This window comes from Phalaenopsis equestris, unplaced genomic scaffold, assembly GCF_001263595.1.
Source record: "Phalaenopsis equestris unplaced genomic scaffold, ASM126359v1 Scaffold001226, whole genome shotgun sequence".
NCBI classification, from domain to species: domain Eukaryota; kingdom Viridiplantae; phylum Streptophyta; class Magnoliopsida; order Asparagales; family Orchidaceae; genus Phalaenopsis; species Phalaenopsis equestris.
Window position 1 is genome coordinate 232,728 of NW_018165665.1, and position 22,517 is coordinate 255,244.

Below are 22,517 nucleotides of genomic sequence, written 5' to 3' on the forward strand. Positions count from 1 at the left end.
CTATGCTTCTCCCTTTAATGAAAGCTGACTGGTTCTCACAAATGAGCATGGGAAGGAGGGGTTGGAGTCTGTTAGAGATCACCTTACTAATAATTTTTGAGAGCACATTTGTAAGGTTAATAGGCCTGAAAAGATCCCAAGAGAGAGCAGAAGAAGTTTTGTGAATTAGAGTTATAGTGGAGCATTTAAAATAGTTGGGAAGATCCAAACCTCTGAAGAAACCTTGGACAGCCTCAATAATGTCATTTTTAGTGATCCTCCATGATTTCTTAGAGAAATCAGCTGAAAATCCATCAGGACCAGCTACTTTGGAGCTATCAATGGAAGCCAAAGCAGACCAGATTTCCTCTTCCCCAGGAATAGATGCCAGGTCCAATCCCCTAGTGTAGTTCTCATCCCTACAAAACAAATCATGTTGGATGGGGGGCCTAAAATCAGAAGGTTGGTTAAAAAGTGTTTGGTAGTAGTTAACAGCACTGGCAGCAATCTGGTCTTCTAAATAGAGCCACTGGCCATCATTATCCTTTATCTAATGTATTGTATTGCACTTTCCTCTAAAATTGATACAAGCATGAAAATATTTTGAGTTTTTATCCCCCTCACAGAATCTGGTCTTAGCAGCCTTTTGGGCAAAGAATTCCTCCTGCATACAAATGGCATTCATCAAATTTTCATTTGCTATCAATAAATCCTTCTCCACTGCAGGGTTGATCTCTAATTCAGCTTCCAAATGAGCAACTTTCTTTTCAGCCTCCACTACTTTTAAATTTATGTCTCCCACTGTTTTCCAATTCCAGTTAGATAAATGCCTACCTAACTTCTTTTGCAGTTGCCATAACTTAAATCAGAGGGTTGGAATGATGACAGTCCCTCCAAACCATTGAAACCTGATTAAGGAAGTCTATGTGAGAAGACCACATGTTGAGGTATCTAAAACTTGGCTTGTGCTTAGCATTAGATGCAGAAATAGTCAAAAGCAGTGGTTTGTGATCCAATCCTGTCATGCTGAGATGCTGCACAGAAGTGTGAATGAGCTCACTATGCCAAATAGAATTCACAAAAATTCTATTTAACCTTTCCCAAAAGTGACCCCTCTTTCAGGTAAACCTTGGACCAGAAAAACCAAGGTCATACAGACCAATCAGGTTGATTTGATCATTGAAGTAGTTCATCTTGTTAAGGTCAGGAGGGTTGCCTCCCAGCTTCTCAGAAGGTACAGAAATGCAATTAAAGTCTCCACCAACCATCCAAAAGGAGAACCATCCAAAAGGAGTTACAAGAAGTTATAAGAGCTGTTAATAGCTATTAGACTATCCCGAAGCTCCTTTCTTGCACTAGGAGAACACCCAGCATAAACAAAAGTAGCCAGACCTACCTGACCCCCAAATTGAAGCTTAATATGGAGAAATTGTTGGTGGTCCCACAGGATGCTGCAAAACACCTCCTTACTATGTAACGCCCAAATCTTGTTATTCAAATTAGAGATATATTAAAAACCAGAGAATTTATTAATAATTCTCTCGGAGTTTGAGTTTTTAGAGACCATAGGCTCCAAAATAGCCATCAGCCAAAATTTATACATCCTATTCAAGGCCATTAGTCTGTTAAGGGATTTAGGATGTGCCAATCCCCTAACATTCCAACAAAGAATATTCATCATCCAATAGATACTGATTTACCCTTCCTTCTAGCTTTAGACATATACTCTAGAGCTTCTTTATGGGATTTTCTATCCCTGAGAGTGTAACTTCCCCCTTTTCAGTATTCAAAACCTGGAAGCCCTTTTTCTTTTTCCTTGATTTTTGGACAAGCCATTCATCTTCCAGAGCTGTCTGCAACCCCTCAATTATTGTAGTGTCAATATGTTGATCCCCAAGGACAACCTCATCCCCTACCTCCTGATTAGTATCCATCACAGGATTATTTATAACTTTATCAGTTTCAGCACAAGTCCTATCAGTGTTTAGTACGTCAGTGATAGTCTGGTTATAACATGGAGGGTCAGCTTCTAAGTAGGCATTAGCTTTGGCATTAACATCCTACTCGTCATCAATTTCCTTGTCTACTTGGGCAAGGTTGGTGCCCTGATGGCCATCATCCACACTGCCCTTGGTAATAACTTGATTTACTGGATTAACACTATCCTCATTTCTCAAGTGCCCATCTTCTACAGAGAAATGGTCAGCCTCCTTAGAAATCCCACTAGTAGATCTTCTCAGGTGGGGATGGATTTTATAACATTTGCTATCAGTATGCCCAAACATGTTGCAATGGAAACAATAGTATGGCTTCTATTCATCAACTATCTTTTTCCTATAGCCATTATGCTCAGTCCCCAGCCATATTTCCTCTACAGCGGGAAGGGTGATCTCCCTTTCTACTAATATTCTAGAAACTGAAGGTCTGGAAAGGTTGTAGGTAGGGACATCCAACTTCAGATGTTTCCCAAGTGCTTGGCCAATATTAAACAGAACTTTATGATTAAAGAAGTGAAGCTTTAACCCTGGAAATTTGAACCAAATAGGAACTACAGGCAGCTCCTTGCTCGGATCAAACTCAGTGGACCATTTTAAGATCTTCATAGTAATACCATCCATCTGTAAAATTTGTTTGGAGAATACTCTAGCATAATCATCTTCTCTTGACAGGTTAATAAGGATGTGCCTGCCATCAATGAGACCCACCCTCCAAGCACTTTTGAGTTTAATGCCATCAAAGAATTTTCTTATGGCTTCCATTTTCGGATGTCCCAGCTGGAACTTGCCTATAAGAGTAAATGTACAGACCTCGGTCAGGTTCTGGATCTCTAAATCATTATAAATGATAGCCACTTTCCCTCTGGGTCGCCTTGGGGAAAAACAACGTCATCAAAATCTTTAATAGTAGCAGCTCCTTTACCCACAACAGCAGCAAAAGTGGCTTTAGCCCATTGGACATTAGTAGATAAATCCATATTGTTAAGCTCAGCCATAGCAATTCAGCCTCAATAGAACAGTAACAAATTCAAAAAAAGGTTTCCCGGGATGCAGAAAAACCAGAAAACCAACCAAGTAATCACACAAGAAGAAAGAACAACCACTGGAAGAAGAGAAAACTAAGAGGAGAGCCAGTAGCAACCACAAAATTCAGGAAGTCCATGGAAACCCTAGCAGAGCAAACTCCAAGCCAGCCACCACTCCTAACTCCATTTATATATATATATATATATATAAGTTTATAAAAATATGAAATCAAACTTATCCCATATCTTTCATAGATATATATATATATATACTATTTTGTTTAATAAGTTTTTTTAGGAAATAATAATATTTTTGAATCCTACACAATTTTAAATATCATACACTAAGATAAATATTGGTATTAAAGGAAAATTTGGAATCAAATTGAACAAAAAAATAAAAGATGCGATTTTGGCCTCTGGCACTGACGACGCCCGCTAAATTGGGAAATCAAAGATGAGGTACACGTTAGTTTCTCTACTTCACTGCTTAACCTAATATCAAAACAATGGCATTTCTTCATATCTACAAAATTTCTCCCTACCATGAAGAATAGTAGAGTTACAAGAGAAAGTGTTGTTTTAAACTATTGCATTCAAATAGAAAAGCCCATTGATGTGGGATCAATTATTTTAAAATATGTTATGGGTATTATTATGAATGGGCCAATATATGGACTGGGGCATTCTTCAACAATTTTCTTACTTTACAGTCAATCTCAAGTTCCATATGAAAGTTGAGAGAAAGTTTTATTACCTTGGGAGCCCATGATTTCTATTGATGAAATATATTGGGAATGTAAATGAAGCATTAGCTATTATTTTGGATCATTCATCACATGCTTCAACACCATTGATGCCACAAATTGTTGGAAGTTCAATAGCTTTGGAGAAGAAAATGAAGAAATAAAGAGAGAACTTCAGAGTATTACGAATGCAATCGAAAATCTCAACTACCTTTTTTATCACCTAGATTGGAGGATGAAGGAGAACTTTGATCATACTGGAACAATTGAAGCAGGATTGGTGCAGATGTTCAAGAAAAATGGATGGATCAATGAAAATTTGACTGATCAATTCTCGTACCGACCCTTCTATAATTTGTATGTCCATTACCAATCTATGGGAGATATTAGTAGATGAGAAAGTACTGAATATGAAGCAGAATAATTAAAGAAGTTGGACTCTCTACTACTTTAAAGTAAATATGTATTTAATGTGATTGTGTGGATTTGATTTACTGGGATTTGATTGATTTACTTTACTTTGCTTTAAAACTCTATTAACTTTGATTGTGTGTATAGTTTTGTATCAGTGTTCTAGTGTTGTGTCTTGATTTTGACGCTGAATTATAATTTAGTTTTTTTATGGATATGAAAGTGTGATTAGAAAAATGTATTTGTAAAAAGTGTATTTTCATATGTAAAAGTTAGTTTGGTTTTGTTTGTAAAAATGCTTGTTTGTGATTTATTTTAAAATAAAAATTAGTGTTAAAAAAGCCTAAATAGACTTTGAGTATATTGAAAGAAAATTGAAATTAGCAAAAACAGAAAAAATGAATTTTTGGCCACTGGCACCGACGGCGTCGGCATGGGCGCCGATCGCGCCCTCGACCCGAACAGACCCAAACACCCTTAAAATTCACGATTTGTACAGTAAAAATGTCATTTTTACCTTTTAATCACCTTCAACTTCCAGTTTTTGCACCTAGGGCTTTCTATTGCACGGATTTGAGGTGATTTTAAGGTAAACAAAGTTTGGATTTCATCTTCTCTAGGTAAGAGCTACACTTTGAACTCAAAATTTTTTATTTTCACCAAGGATTTATCTTACATTGTCGAGTTCCAAAATTTTGAAATTTTTTTGGAAGATTTTGAGAAAATCCTTTGGTGAAGAACTCTTACTTAGTAGATTTAAGTTTAAAACATTTCACATTGTGATCCTCAAAATTATTGGGAATTTATTTGGATTTTATCAAATTTTCGTAGATTACCATGACACCAAGAATGTGCAAAGGAAAGAGAAAAGTAGATTTTGATGATCAAAAGTTTGTCAATTATAAGGCCAAAATTTGCTTCAATAGTCTACTTACAACTAAAAAAGTAATTTCGGATCGAGGATTTAAAAATCTGGGTGGAGAAGTTGAAAGATTAATTAATGCTCGACAGTTGGAGAATTTTTGTTACTTTACTGCCAAGGCTATTATTGGTGTAGTGATGGAGTTCTATGCCAATTTTAAGGAGACTTTTGAAGACTATGTGTTTTTTCGTGGAAAAATGGTGGAGTTTACTCTGAGGAAAATTAATGAATTTTATCAGTTAGAAGATGTGTATAGCTGCCAACACAAATCATTTTCTGCTACAAATGAGTCCTTAGATGAGGTTATTTCTTTTCTTACTGATGGAAGAGGAGTTTGGAAGGTGAAGAATGGTATTAAGGTAAACTTTAATCTTTTTATGTTAAATGTAGTATGTGAGGCCTAAAAGAATGTTACCAACAAATCATCATAGTGAAGTTACAAAGGATTGTGCCATCTTGAACTTCTATATCCAACAGATGAGAAGGATAGATGCTGGCTCTATTATTTGTAGAAACACTCGATCTATTGCTTTTGGAGAGACTACTGGTGGTTTAGCACACCCTACCCTGATTTTCACACTATGTGACAGACAAGAGTTGATTTCAGAGTGGATGAGGAGAGGATTGCCCCTCAAAACCCTATTGGGCCTGCCAATATAAGGACTTATGAATCTCATGTTGGATTGAGATCCAGAAGTAGGGCCAGGGATATTCCTTCTACTTCAAGTACTACTTCTAGTACCTGTACTATCCAGGAACTTATGGAGCAAATAATGATCCAACGGGAAGATATCTTGAGGATGGAAAGTAGAATGGAAAATATGGAGGCCAGAAATGCACACAATGATGATATGACACGACATAAGTTTGAATCATCACGACATAAGTTTGAATATGATGCTGCTTATGATGATGCGATGGTCACATACATGAGGGGTGATCACTTAGTTCAATTTCCTACTCACCCTATTTTTACCCCAGATCATCAGCAAAATTTGGATGTGGAAGAAGAGGAAGAAGATGATGATTGGTGATGCTTTTGTTAGATTTTTGTTTAGTTTATGTTTGGTTGTACTTTATTATTGAGACTGTTTGTTTTTTAAAGTGTAACATTGTATTTTAAATGTTATGTTGAATTGTGAACTGTAGATTTGTGAGAGTGTTTTTACATTGGGAACCATTTTAGTACTGTTGTTAGTTTTTAGTACTTTTTTGGATGTATTTGTAGTTAACTCTTTCTCAGCAAATTTTTATATGTATTATGTGTTATTTAATTTTTTAAGTCTTGTAGCTTTTCATATTAGTACCTGCAATATTTTAGAGTTAAGTTTCAAATCAGAACCTTCAACAGGTAAGTCTTTTTTGTATGTATTAAATGTTTTCTTTCACCCTTTATTTTTTCAATTCTTCATGATAAATCTTTTAAAAATTTAAGTTTGGGGGGGAAATAAATATTCCTTTTTAAAAAGAAAAGAAAGTTAATTTTATTTGTCCTCAACTAGTAATATTTTCAAAATATTTTAAAATTTAACATGACCCTTGGCATTAGAGGATAACTTTAGATAACTATATTTGTGTTTCTAAATATATAGTCAACTTAAGTAAAAATTTTAAATAATGAAAGTTAATTTTAGAAATTAAGATATTTGGTAGGATAGAATAAGACTATGTTTTTCTATTGCAACTAAGGGAATTTGTATTTTTAAAGTATTAAAAATCTTAAGGATTCATGTAAGAAGAAAAGAATAAAACTTTATGAAAAATTTTTAAAGCTAGTATAAATTTATAAATGAAGGAATGTTAAAAGTTTTTAACTTTAAGAAGAGGATAGTGAAGTTCAAAATCATTAAAGGTTGTTCAGATATAGTAATCCTCACATAAAAAAAAAGAGAGAAAAGAAAAGAAGAGAAAAGGGATTAAAAATGATCCTAAAAAAATAATTTAAATATAGTGTACCTCACCATAGATTACATTTCTTTGAAAGAACTAAGCATTGATGTGAAATTCCATTGCTTTAAGAAAGTCTTTGCAAATGGTATTATGGAAATTATAAAGATTTTATTTGATGACAATGCAATAGATATGTCAGCAAAGACTTTGGCTTCCTCGAAACTTCAGTGATGCTTGAAGTTGTTGAGGATAATAAGAGAGATGTCTTGATGTTGTTTTCTTTGATCTTTGTGGAATGCTAGATATTCTTATACCTTTAGTATTAGCTGGAGTTATTTTAAATTTTTCTTAAGTGATGCTATTTTATCATGCTATTGTATTTAGTGGACTAAAATATAGAAATCTAGAAGTTAAAATCTTTACCATTAGTCATATTTTTATGTAGTAAAAGAATTACTTGAGAACAAGTAACATTTAAGTTTGGGGGATTTTGACACACCAAAACTATATGCATTTTTAGACCCATATTTTATACTCATTTTTGGTGATATTGCACTTTAAAGGAACGTATTTTTCATATTTTATTGTAGATTGTTGATTTTTAGGACTTGGAGCAAAAAGGAAGCAAAAAGGATGAAATTTGGAGTCAAAATGGAGTTTTTGAAAAATTGTTCAGCACCAACGACGCCGACGACGCCGTTTGACAAAGAACACAGATTTAATTAGATGGCCACTGGCGCTGACGGCGCCAGTGTCAGTGCAGACCTGGATTCTAGAAGATTCAATGAATTTGGACACTTTTTAAAGAGTGTTTGGATGTACCTATTGGAAAACTGGCCTTAGGCTCTATTTAGATCCAAAATTGATCAGAAAAGACTCTCTTCGCATGCCTCTGCTTGCTCTTAGTCTCTCTTTCAATCTCTTCGCCCCCTTCATGCCATTCCACTCCATTAATAATTTATTTTTGTTATTGTTTTTAGTTTGTGTGGTGAGTTTAAGTGTGAATTCTTCTCTAAGAGTGTTGGGGAGGGAGAGAAGTGAGAGATTTCTTCTTCCTACATTTCTTAAGAGATGCTACAAGGGATTTGCTTTGAGAAAGAGTTTCAGATAAGTGTTGTTTGTTTATTACTGTTGTATGAACTTCCTTTTATATATGAAATTTGTGTTTTGTTGTATATTTCTCATGAAGTCTGAGTAGTTTCCTTTATCTTTCTCTCTACTCTAAGATATGGTGAAATGAAGTGATAATTTGGATGTGCTAATGTTAAAATTTAAAATAAATTGTGATGGTTTTTTAACTCCACTCTTAATTTAATTTTCAATCTGGCCAATTGAATTGTTAAAATATGTTGCGAAACATATGATCTGGGAAATAGAGTATGAGTTCTACAACAGAGTGAGAATCACATTTAAGTCCATGAAAGAGCATTTCATTCATGGAATTAAGTGCAAATAAATAGGGAAATATACATTGTTGGGTGTAGAATTGGAGATTTCTTAGGTGACAGACTAAAGTATCCTCCTAGCCTAGCCATAGATTTAGGGACTAAACCTAAGATTAGCCAATAATTTTCTATAACACTGAATCAGGGCAGAGAATTAAAATTGCTCCTATTTGGCACAATACAAATTTAAACCATTTATCTCATCTCATTTCACCAAAAACTCATTGTAGCGAGAAAGTTGTTTTTTCATATAAGAACACTTCATCACATAAACATAGTTTAGTAGTTATTATTTTAAACTTTGCATTTAAATTTTACTAGTAGTTAATAATTTAGTTTTGATATTATCTAAAACATTCAAAATTAGTGACAGTAATTCATTGTATTTCTGTGAATTTCCTTATTAATTTATCATCTCAAATTTAAACCTTCCTCGTGGGATCGATGTTTGTGACTTAAATAGAAAATTTTATATTACTTGATAACGATACATATACTTGCATGGAATCCTAACATTAAGTGCTTAACACTATTATTCATAAAATACCACATCAAATTTTTGGCACCGTTGTAAAGCGTAGTCAACTTTATAAATTTTACACAACTATATTTTCTCAGGATCACTAATCAAAAATTGGCTTCACTTGAATCAACTTAAGGAAGAAGCTTCATTACATTTTCAAAACTTTTGTTTGAGTATTAGTAGCATTCTTAGTAAATTTTTTAAGAAGTTCTTTTTCATACGAATGTTCTAAATGTTCTTAATATGACAAATTACAATTCTTTTTGAAATAAATAGAGATTTAGAAATCTTAAATTTGATTACTGAGTATTCCTAAACTTAGAGTTTGAATCTAAGTTATTAAAGGTTTTCTTAAATTTTGTTATTCTATTTATTAAACTAAAGTATATAAGTTATAAATTAATCTCTATCCTACATCATATGCTTTTATGTAATAAAAGTGTTACTTGAGGACAAGTAACATTTAAGTTTGGGGGATTTTGATACACCAAAATAATATATTATTTTAAGTACATATTTTATGCTTATTTTGGGTGATATTGCACTTTAAAGAAGGGTAATTTTTATGTTTTTGTTGCAGGCATAACATTTTTAGGCATTTAGAACAAAAATGACAAAAAGGACAAAATTTGGAGCCTAAAAGAGCGAATTTTGGGATTCTGGTGCATAATGCGCCAGATCGATGCATGATGCACCGTTTGACAGAGAACTAGCACATTATGCACCAGATCAATGCATGATATGCCAGAGATGACTTTTTACAAATTAAGGCGGTTCGATATGAATTTTGTGCAAATTTTCAATAGGATACTTGTTCTAAACACCTATTGGAGTAATTCAATGCATCTAGACACTTTGGAAGGTTCTTTTATGAAGGGATATGTCCCTTGGATCAAATGTCATATCTTTTGAATTCAAAAGAGTAGACTTTTAAAGGGAATTTGAAATTGTTTTCAAAGGAGGCAGCCCAAAAATAAAGGAGAAGACTTCAAGGAGAGTAGAGAGGGATGAGAAAGGGAGAGAGAGAGAGAGAAGTTGGCGAGAGAGGCAAGAGGAGAGAAGATGAGATTTTCTTCTAGGGTTGTAAGAGGAGAGGGAATGTGAGAGATTTCTTCTTCATTACACTTCTTAGAGAGAATTGAGTGGGAATGTAAAGAGAGAAATGCTTGGAGAGAACTTCTAGAGATTTGCTTGGGAAGGATTATGAGATAAGTTGCGTATTTTATTTCTTTTGTTTTATAAACTTATTTTTATATATGAAATTCATGTTTTGTCGCATCTTTCTCATAAATTCTGAGTAGTCTTCTTTATCCTTCTCCCTACTTTGAGATATGATTTTGTGAAGAATTGATTTTGTTTCTATAGTTTTAAATTTTAATAATTTGTGAAGATTTGAGCTCTGATCTTCATTTAATTTTTGATCTGGCCAATTGAAATGTTAAAACTAGTTGAGAGACATATGTTTTGAAAAGGGATATGATTACTATAACATAGGGAGAGTCACATTTGATCACATTTGATTTCATAGAGTCACATTTGATTTCATAGGAGAGTATGTCATCCATTGGATTGGGTGCAAATAAATAGAGAAATATTTGGATGCGGATGCATAATTGAAGATTTTAAGGTAACAGATTAAAATCCCCAATTTGGTCCAGTTGATTAGAAACTGTTGCGAGATTGTTAGCCCTTAGGTGAGGAAGTAGTTGGAGCTCTAGAGTGGCAGTCGGTCTCCTCCCAGCCTAACCACGAAATTAGGGACCAAACTCTGGATTAATCAATGTTCTTTATAACATGCGGAAGAAGTGAAGAATAGGATTGCTCCTATTTGGCACCAAACAGTTTTTATATATATTTTCAAATGATTTCAATTTCTTCACAATCCATATACTCATTGTAAAGGGGAAGGATGTTGTCTTAAATTTGAACTTTCCATCAAAACAAAAAGTTTGTTTAGTTTTTGTAATTTTACTTTTGAAAGTTAGTTATTAGTTAGTTAACTATGTTTTTCAATTGCATTTTATATAGTATTTACTTTAATAGTTAATATTCAAACTTTGCACTTTACTTTTGTTTTTGTATTTTTAATTCTAAAATACTTTTAAAAACTTATTTAAAGGACTTTCCAGCTTCCCTGTAGGATCAATATGTAGAGCTCCATTAGAGCCCTTTAACACTTGAGTGATACGTATACTTGCGTTGATTTTAACGGGGATTTGGTTGTTTAAAAAGAGTTTTAAAAGGTAAATCATTTTCATAAAAGGTATTTTTGTTGGGATTATATTACATATTTATTATATATCTGTCGTGTGTAATTTTGTAATATTAAAAAATATTTACAAAATTTACACACTAAATCTGCCCCCTGCATCAACCACCTAGTCATGGGCAAAATTCAAACAATTTTAAGAGGCATATTGCTAACAGATCAAGTTCTTATCACTGCACCTGATGAACATGCACGTAAGAAATTGCACCTTGAACCTATCATTTTTGATGATTGTGATCTAGAAGGAGTCCGAGTACCTCACTAAGATTCTCTTGTTGTTAGCGCAGAAATTGGCAAACTCTGCTACAATGTAAAAAGGATCCTGATTGACAATGGAAGCTCTGTTGATGTTCTGTTCTACTCCACTTTCCTTAGTTTGGGACTGACAAGGGAAAGACTTCAGCCTGCATCTAAGTCATTATTTGGTTTTGATAATTGATCATTACAGGTCGAGGGAACAATAAATCTCTCTGTTGTCATGGGAGATTTTACTCAGCAGATAACTCGCTCAGTCCAATTAATTGTTGTCAAGTCAGAATCAACATACAATGCCATCTTTGAGAGACATCTGCAATCCATCTTTGTCATTGTATCATCTATGCTACACTTAAAGCTCAAATTTCCAACCCCAACAGGGATCAGCGTCGTATGAGGAGATCAACAGATAGCACAATCATGCTACGTCCGGCAAGCTCAGCCAAACCCATCAGTGACACTTAACATTGAAAATTTTGATCTCTTAGATGAAGATGTTTCTCAAAGATCTTCCCCTATGGAAGATTTGGTTCATGTCCCACTCTATAATGAACAACCATCGAGAATAATATAGCTTGGTTCCTTACTCTCCGATGAACAAAGGTCAAAATATGTAGATCTCCTCCAAAAGAACCAAGATATTTTTGCATGGACCCCAGCTGACATGCCTGGGGTTGACCCTGAAATAATCATGCACTCTTTAAAGATAGATCCAAACTTTAAACCAGTCATCCAGAAAAAGTGCAATTTTGCCCCAAATCACTTACAAGCTATTGAACAAGAAGTCAACAAGCTTCTCAAACCAAAGTTCATACGGGAAGTACGCCATTTTGCATGGCTGGCCAATTTCGTCATGGTGAAAAAAACTAGTGGTTCATGGAGAATGTGTGTCGACTATACATACCTCAATAAAGCATGTCTAAAGGATAGTTTTCCCCTCCCACACATAGATCAACTAGTTAATGCCACTTTCAGACATCAGATGCTGAGCCTTATGGATGCATACTTAGGGTATAATAAAATAAAAATGAACTTAGTAGATGAAGAATCCACCTTTTTTCAAACAAATAAGGACTTATACAGTTATCAGGTTATGTTGTTCAGATTAAAAAATTTTGGTGCTGCTTATCAACGTCTCATGAACAAAGTCTTCAGAAATCTTCTCAGGCGTACAATGGAGGTTTACGTTAATGACATGTTAGTAAAAAGCTTGGAAGCATCCCAACACACTTCTCATATGGAGGAGTGTTTCCAACTCCTTCATCAATACAATTTACCACTTAACCCGACTAAATGTGCTTTCGGATTGACATCGGGGAAGTTTTTTGGATTCATGGTTACCCATCATGGAATTGAAGTAAGCCCAGAAAAAATCAATACGCTGAGGGACATGATGTCTCCAAAAATATCAAAGAGGCACAACGGTTGAATGGTCATATAGCCGCTTTATCCCGCTTCTTAGCTTGTTCTAGGGACAAGTATATGTCATTCTTCAAGATACTCAGAGGTTCTTGAAACAACAATTTTCAGTGGACAGATGATTATCAGATTGCTTTCAAGCAACTAAAGGCATATCTAGCTTCACCACCCCTCCTCTCAAAGCCCATCCTAGGAGAGATGTCATATATCTATTTGGTTATTTCACCTCATGCAATAAGCTATGTTCTTCTCAGAATATAAAAATCAGTCAAGAAACCAGTATATTACATTAGCAAGATTATCTCTGATACAGAAAGTCACTATCCAATGGAGGACAAGACTGCGCTAGCCCTGGTATTCTCAGCAAGGAGACTTTGTTCGTACTTCTAGGCTCACACTATCGGCATCTACACGCAACTCTCTTTGAAGGCTATCCTACAAAAACCATAAGCATCAAAAAGATTAGTTAAATTGTCAGTAGAATTGGGAGAATTTGACATCCACTATTTACTATGATCGAACATCAAATCACAGGTGTTGGCTGACTTTGTGGTACAATGTACAGTTCTTACCTCTGATTAACCCCCCCCTTCTCTTCCACGGTCACCTCAGTGGACACTATACGTAGATGAAGCATTCAAAAACTCAGGAGCTGGTGTAGGAATACTACTCATCTCCCCAAAGAAAGATATTTTGGAGTATGGACTTTGTTTGAAATTCCTAACCACCAATAATGTTGACAAAAATATGAAGCACTTGTCGCCGGATCAAAGCTTGCCATCAACTATGAAGTACGAAACATGATTATCTACACTGATTCTCAACTCATCGCATCCCAAGTAGAAGGAGAATTTGACATTCATAATTTAAAATTGATGTAGTATCTTAGTCTGGTAAAAAACACTTCTCACCCAAATTGAAATATGTCAGGTCATTCACATACTTCAGGAGCATAACACCCGAGTTGATTCCCTCTTCAAGCTTGTGACTTCAACAACTGGAGATCTTTTTAAAAGAAGGTGTATTGAGGAGATACATTTTCTTAGAATCCATGGCCCATGGGTGATACTGTCTAAAGATTAACCAAGGGAGCCATCTTGGATATATCCCATCATCTCCTTCCTTCAAGGTGGAACACTGTCAGGTGATGCTACTACATCAATTCATATCCAATGCATGGCGACCAACTTCATCCTTATAGAGGACGAACTGTATAGGGATAAACTGTATAAGAACTTCATCCTCTCGGACCTCAAGACTTACTTCAAGGCGGTTATAGGTGTGTTGACTTTGAGACCTTGCACCTTCAACATCTCCCTTTAAAAGTACATGATGAATCCAGACAGACTCTTATGCTCAGCTTACTTGAGTTACCATAAAGACTACATGCTTTGGTGGGTTTTTGGGCATCGACGAACTGCGCTAGAAACAGTTTCTTGGAATAAAAAAAGTTTTTGAAGCTCCCGAATGGAAGCACATGGAACCACTTCAATGGTGACGACCTCAAAGTGGTGAAGAATAGGCGACACTTGAAAGTTGACAGTCACTTTTTTTGGAAAGTACATTATATATATAATATTTTGGAAAATATTATTTTAATTTTGAAATTATGAGACTGAGCTGATCCCATATATGTAATAGTTTAAATAAGCGAGTACAATTCTGCAAGTGACGTGCCTATCCTGAGGAATAGACATTGCCTGACAGTAAGACTCAATTATATAAACTAAAGAATTTATCACATTCGTTTTAGTTGGTGAAACCTTTATATTGATCGAAAACTTCACCTATGTAATATAAAAGATTAGACAGGGTTTATATTAAGCTAGGTTCTAAAGTTTCCCATTAGGGCAAGCCCCTATAGTTAATTACATCTTAAATAACTGAGGTCATTCAGGAAAACTCTCAATGATGATCATAAAATATTGTCTTCAAGAGTTTTAAGGTTTAGGACTTTCAAGGTCGGACAAAGGAGTATCAAATGGGAAAAGATCAAGTTTAGATCATTTATTATGAAATTTAAGGGAGAAAACTAGAGGATGCCACAGATCTTGAGGAGAACCTCGGTATCTTCCCAAGTTATCTTATGGTTTGGCTTCAATTTAGAGAAGGCATTATTAGATGTTTAATCCTGTCAATTTTATTATTTAAGGCTTACATCTGCATGACACAGTCATTCAAATAGCCTGTAAGATTTGAGGATTTATTTCGCAACGAACGATGACCTCAGAGCCTAAAGTGAGTTAGGGCTTAAATTTCACAACATTGTTGTATAAAGGCTTAAATATCAAGATGAGGATTTATGTTGCATTAGGAAAATAACTTCAAAGTCCTATGACTTATTATTTAATTCTAAGAGTAGATTTGCTATTGTAGATTTGGTTTGCTATTATAGAATGTTGTCCTCTATCTACTTCGGCTTGCTTTAAGCTCCTCGTTAAAGTGACAACTCCAAGTTAAAACTTTATGTTTTATATTTTTTTTTCTTTCAATCATTTTTAATCCAAATAATTAAGAAGTATGTGCTTGGGTTTTATAGTGATCCATCCTAGGTAAACCTGCTACTGTTCTCTACCCCTAGAGGTCTTGCGATTATAAGAAATGTGAAAGAGTAAAAGGACAGTAAAGGAAAAACCTGTAAAATAAATAAATAAAATTGTGATGCATAAAATGTAAATGGATACCTGGGCCTCTGCTACCGCTGCATGATTAGCATCATAAAGCATAATATAATTTGCAGGAATTTAAATAAATTGTGGTAAAGTAAACAGGAGAATCCAGTATCAAAAAAGTCGAAAACACGAGTAGTAGCAAAACACGAGCAAGTAAAAGAAAACCCATAGTCACATATGAAATATCATAACTAAGTGTAAGACATTGGTAAAGGTGGGGGCTTAGAGCTAAACTGTGTGCTTTCCGACCTTGAGTAAGAACTGCCAACCTGATAATCTATAGAAGACAGTCCTAACATCGATCCAAGTGCTTAACTGTGGACCCTTGCAAGTTTTCATTTTAAATTTAATTTTCATGCTTACAAAATTTACTTTATTAGGCACAAGAAATTTCATTTTTGTAAATACCTTGCAAAGTATTTTAGTCCACAGGTTAATTACTTCAATCGAGGTAGGACTACATACAACCTAAGAGTGTCGGGCGAAATCATCTGCTCAAGAGTCATCGAATTGTATCATTGTTCCTTACCCTCTCCTTTTATTAAAGGTCCTCAAGATAGAAGATATTATTCTAAAATCCTACATCATATCCCTCATTTAGCACACATTAAAATTATTGTCATTGCCCTAGCCACCCAAACCTCAGACTTACACAAGTCCGATGATACATATGTGGCAAAAAAAATATGCCTAGCTATTCACAAGGATTTAAATACCTTAGAGAAGACTCAAATTCTTGAGCATTTGGTCAATTAAGATAGGATAAATGGTGTAGGGCATTTTTATTGATTTAGGTGAATTATTGGGTCCGGAAGCATAACATGGTGGGTCCCTAAAAGTTTTAATGGTTGATTTTCTTAAGCAAAGAATAATAAATTCAGTTGTTCTTAAAACTATCTAAAAGACTACAAAAGTGTTTGGGAAATAACCCTAAACAACTTTTGAAACCCCTTGAAATATTTCGAGTTCATTTGAACTTATTATATTGTTCAATTGATCATCTGAAGTTAGATTTAGATTTAATGGATTAGTCTACCTTGTGCTCAATGAACCTTAATATTTTAATCATCCCATAAGTGAGGTACTCAGACATTCACTTGATGTTTTATTTTAGAGTTATGTAAGTGAATGCCTTAATGACAAACTCAAGTCATTAAAGATCTTGGACCTACAATTAAAGTTGGGCTTGTAGTGTTTTAAAGATATTCATGATTAATTATATTTCTCTTTTCTAAGCCTCATTAGACGAATTTAAATATCAAGCCTAGCTCACTACTAAGCCCTTAAGTCAAGTTTTCAAGGTAAACATGCAATAATCAAAATGTTGGATTAAGTGGGATTTAATTCTCATTGAAAGATTATGCTTATCATTTAATCACCAACTAATGAGGCTTCAAATGAATAAGTTATTATCTTCCTATCTCAATCCCACTACCTTAGGATCATCCAATTAAGTTAGCTTCCAAATCATAATAATTTAGAAAATATATACTCTTACCCTTATTGTAGAAGAGTAACAAATTAATTTCTACCTCATAAACCCTTATGTTTTAGCCATCCAAAAGAGTTCATTATAATCAATATTACCCATTTACCCTTTAAATTAGCCTAAACTTTAATTAGGACATCAAAATCTCATAATTACCCTTTTGTCCCTAGTGCTTTCCACTTTATAATTCATTAAATCCAACTCAAATGACCTTAAAATTTTCAAAGTACCCCACTCATTGGTCAATTAAAATCTTAGAGGTGAAATTATGATTTTTTTTTAATTTAATTTTTAATAATTATTGTTACTAAAAAATTGGAATCTTCAATATTAATTCATTTAATTAATCAAAGTAAAACTCCTATCTGTAGAAAAATTATTAGAGGTTCACCTAAGTCAGAGCACTTGGACCAAATTTCATGATTTTTTTAATTATATTTTAATGATTATAATTATTTATTGATTTTAGTGATTAATTAAATAAAAAATATGATTTCGTTTTAAAATTTTAGTTTTATATTTTTCTTTAGTTTCTTTGAGTACAGAAAACTCAAAGAAATAAACTTTTCATTTTTGTGATTTTTATTTTATTTATTGTAATTATTTTAGTGAAAATTTAAGAAAGTTACATTTTTAGCATTTAAAAATACATAACTACATTAGAAAAATTATGAAAAATATTTTAGAAGGTCCCAAGTGATCAGGGAACAATTTGGAAAACTTTGGTATATTTTCACAATTTTGTGACTTTTTATTATTTTTAATTATTTTTAAATAAAAAATTAGCTAAAAATGAATTATTTATTTTAACACCAATTTTATTTTTTTAGGTGCCCGTCATCACAAGTAACTCTCCAAACCAATTTTAAAAATTTTCTTAATTATATTTTTTATTATAATTATTTGGTGCAAAAATCCCAATTTTCTTGTAAAATAGGTTTTGTTATGAAATACATTTCAAATTAATTTCAAATTTTTACAGAGACTTAAAATTATCACTTTCTTCAATGTGAATCAATTTTATGATTTTTCAGATTATATTTTATTTATTTTATTTTTTATGGGTTTTAATGACTTAATTACCTAAGATAATACACCTAATTATTTAAACACATTTTATATTTTACCTCGGATCTTGTCACCATAGTGAACCGACCAAAATAAGTCCCATATTTTTCTAATTTATATTTTAATACATAATTATTTTAAGCAAAATGGGGGACTTAACATTAAAAATTATGGCTTTTAGGGTTAGAGGTGTTCCTGACTTTAAAAAAATCAATGAACACTTTTAACCACATGCAAAATAAACCCTCCAAATTTAAAGTCTAGGTAATTAATATTTAAATAAATATAATTAAAACAAGCTCTATAGCATTTACTTAATTAAAAATTAAATATATGACAAATAATTTTTATTTTTAGTTCATAATCTTCTCCTCTATTCACTGAGCAACATGGTATTTCTATTTTATTTTTATGATTTTTCTACACCAAGTTATGATTTTTTAAAGTTTATGAATTAATTTAAATAAAAAATACCCTATTTATCTACTTGTCCACGCGACGACCTCGTCATCCTTGGCGGCTTTGAACTTTACACGAGGCGTGCTTCGATTCAGTGCCACCATCTTTGTCATCTGCCACGCATCCCGCTATTCACGAATAGATTTCTCGTCTGACTCCTCCCCCGCCGTTGGATCAACACACGCTTGAATGGATGACATCCGTTCATCATCCTCATCTAACCTAAACTGAGAGTTGTTCACACTAAAATGCTTTGATCTCTCTCGGTACTCAACCAAATACCAAATCACATGGGGTTTGTTCAGGGTTTGTTCATATAGCTTCATCTAGTCAAGGCAAACCTATCTATATGGTTGATCAAGCATGAAAAACAAGTCTACTTCACAATTGATGAAACCAAACCTAAAATTAGGGATTTTGAGTTATACCTTTTTTTCAAGAGGTGTGGCCTCAATTGGATGCTTGCAGAGGCTTCTCTGGAGTTCCACAAAAGTGCTTGAAGTGTCATCTTCTTCTGGTATGGGGCATGAGTAAGAGTTTGATCGGAGGGTGGTGCGGCCTTGGTCAAAGTCTAATGCAAGGGGCTGAAAGGATGGGCATTTTGCTTGGGAACTTCTCCTTATGCTCTGGGAAAGCTCAAAAGCAAATCAATTTGAAGATTGGTGGAGGTTTGTGGAGTGAAAAAAAATTGCCCTAGATTTCAAATGAGAAATTGGGCCTAGACAACTCGAATGGGTGGCTGAGGATAGTAGAATTGAACTCAAGAGCATTTAGAGAGGCTCTGGTGAGAATATGGTAGAGTATCCCCAGAGAATTGGATCTTCTTCCATGCTTGGCAGTGAGGGAAAGATTTATAGCTGAGGACAATGAAAAGGCCTCAATCTCTGATTGGCTGGTGCCAATAAGCTTATATGGAGTACTAAGCAACGCTAGTGACCAATCAAGTTTATCCACATAGGATGGGCTCAAATTTGAGTTCAAATTTGGGGTAGCCATCTCATTTTGATCTCTCCGACGACTAGGGTGGCTGGTCAGGGCTAAGGTGGTGGCTAGCTGGGTCAGGGAGGCCAGAAGAGCTTAATGGTGATTGACTCGAGGCTTGGAAAGACTAGTGGGAAGAATCCTTTTGGTTTAGCCATTTTTGGGTAGAAATCCCATAATTCAAGGGACCTTTGGTCCACGGAACCGTTATGGTGGGCTAAGTGGATCTAGGCTGGGTTTTAGAGTCCAAATTGCAGTTGTGGTGGTCAAGGTTGGGCTAGACCAAGTGGCTCAAGGTGAGTTTAGGGTTTGGGTTCTAAATTTAGGATTTGGGTTAATTGATTGCTCAATTTGTATTAGAAGATTGTCATGAGGCATTTGGGTATCAATTAGGTAGAAATTGAGAGGTTATGAAGTTTAATTTGGAGGGGTTTGGATTTTTTGGGAAAAATTAGCGATTTTGGTTTAAATTAGATTTGGGTTAGGTTTGAGTTTGGGCCTAAGCCAATTTAGGGTTTAAATTGGTCTAAGGGAGAGTTATGAAGAGTTTAGGATTCAAACTTGGGGAAATTAGCTTGGTTATGGGGTTCAGTTTGATGGATATTAGAGGAATGGTCAAATTGGGGGTTTTAGCCCGATATTTGGAATTAGGGTTTGGAGGTTGGTTCAATTGGGCTCCAAATTGGTGTAAATTGGGATTAAACATGTTGATGTTCAATTTGGGTTTAAATTTGAGTGAAATTGAAATGGACTTTGTGGAAATTAGGATGAATTTAGGCCTTTAGGGGCAAAATTAGGATTTGGGTTAAAATTAGTCAATTTGGGCCCAATGGATGGTTAGTACTAGTTTAGAGGAGGTTTGCAATGATTTGGGAGGTTTTGGGAATTTTTTGGACATGAAGGGTATTTTGGTAATTTTGGCAATTTTAGGGGAGTATTTTAGGTATTTTGGAGTGTTTTGAGCAATTTAAGTGGTTTGAGATGATTTTTTGTGAGAAATTGATAATTTGGGCAATTTTGGGAAAATTAGGGTTTAAGGGGCATTTTGGTAATTATGAAAAAGTTTGGGGCTAAAAGGCCAAAATTAGAAATTTTTGGTAAAATTGGGGTGATGAGAAGGCTAATCACAAAATTACCCTTATGGGGCCATGAGACCAAGGAAATCCTCTATTTTAGATCCTCCATGTGTTGGTCCTAGCCATCCTAGTCAAAGACTAAGGGTTTGGGGGACCACCCACATGAGTTTCCAAAAGAGTAGGGAATCAAGCTAAGTATGTTTGGTTTAGGATTTTAGGTTGTGATTGAAAGTGACGGGTTTAAGTGTGTGTGTGCATGACTGACCAAGACCACACCACACAGGGCTAACCCAAAGGCCAGACAGTCTTATGGGAACTCTTTCTAAGCTCCTCCATGTTGGCTCTATCCTACTAAGTGCTAGAGGTTAGAACCAAACATGTGGAACTCCAAGAAAAGTAATGAAGTGTTTAGGATTTCTAATAGGGTAGAGTTCCATCACTAGCCCTATAGGATACTCAATCAGGAAAGTCTTATAGCTAGATCCTAGGTTTTTAAGAAAGAAAGACTATACCTCAATAAAAGTGAGGTCAACAAAAGCGTCTGAGATTTTGAACACACACACGGTTGACTCAAATGCGACGATAGGGTTGTTGGGGTTCAAAAGTCCCTTATAAGTTTTCAAGGCTGGTAATTTGGATTTTTCCATCTAACCCAAAGATTTGGAGGGAGAAGGCATTCTCCACCTGGCGTGGCACCTCAGTACACCCTACACGTTGTCTTTTCACTTGTGTGGATCCTATGTTGTCCTATTACTTTGAGTCGTGAGTCCCCTCAAGACTGTGGTTTGCTTACCTATCATTGTGCGCTGGTGCCACCTCCTGTTGCTGGCTCTGCTCTTTTGGGGCCTGATTTCCCACAAGAGCTGTGAAAACCCTCAAGACTTTGATGATCTGACGTGACACCTACTCCATAATTTGAGTCCTCATTTATTTCATTCCTCTCTGCATGTGAGCCTCGATGTCATCCCACTGGGGATCCACATTGGCTAATACTCTTTTGATTGCTCCCTTCTCTCTGTGATCGATGTGCTCCTTTTCTTGTTGACGGTATGGCTCCACGTTCACCTCACTTTTCAGGATGTTGAAGTCAAATCTGTTTGGGAGGCCTGCCTAAGATATAAAGCACTAGAAGGATGGTAGAGAGAGGAGGGAGAGCAATAGCACAGTAATGAACAATAAGTTTATGTAACTCTTATTCATGAAATGGATCCCCTATTCAAAAAAAATGAGTCAATATACAATTACCTACCGTAACCCTAAAATATGTAGGTACGGTGGGTACGGTGGTGGAATCTTAGTCCATACATAACTTTGGCCTGTGGGGCCCGTAGGTGTGACCAGCAGGCTGTCATTTGGTTGGATGCCAATAAGACCAAGTGGCTGCGTGGTCGAGTGGCTATAAGGCAAGGAGACTGCGTGGCCGAGTAATCGCTAGGTCGGGCATCGCCTTAGCAAAAGTCCATATCAACCGCACTGGAGTTGGAGGACCCATTTCTCCTTCCTGATCTATCCGAGTTGGAAGGCAACAGGCTCGACCAAATGGGTCCAATTAGTTTTTGGATTCTTTAAAGGTGATTCTTCCCTTATCCATCTGATGCACACCGTTTCCACGGTACAAAGAACTTGTCCAGCTGAACATGTAAACTTGGGTTGTCCTTGGTAGGCTCTGCGAGACCACGTCACCTCTTTAGTCATCCATGAAATGTCTTTGCAGTTCGTGCTGACATATTTTTTATCTACATAAATAATACAAAGTAAAAATAAAAAAAAATGATCCTAAATAGCCATTAAGTATCTTTAAAAGAGATTTGATTCTTCCATCTAATAAAGAACATGTATGGGGAGGTTGTAGAAATTATTGTTTAATGTGAAATGATTCCTTCAAACTTCT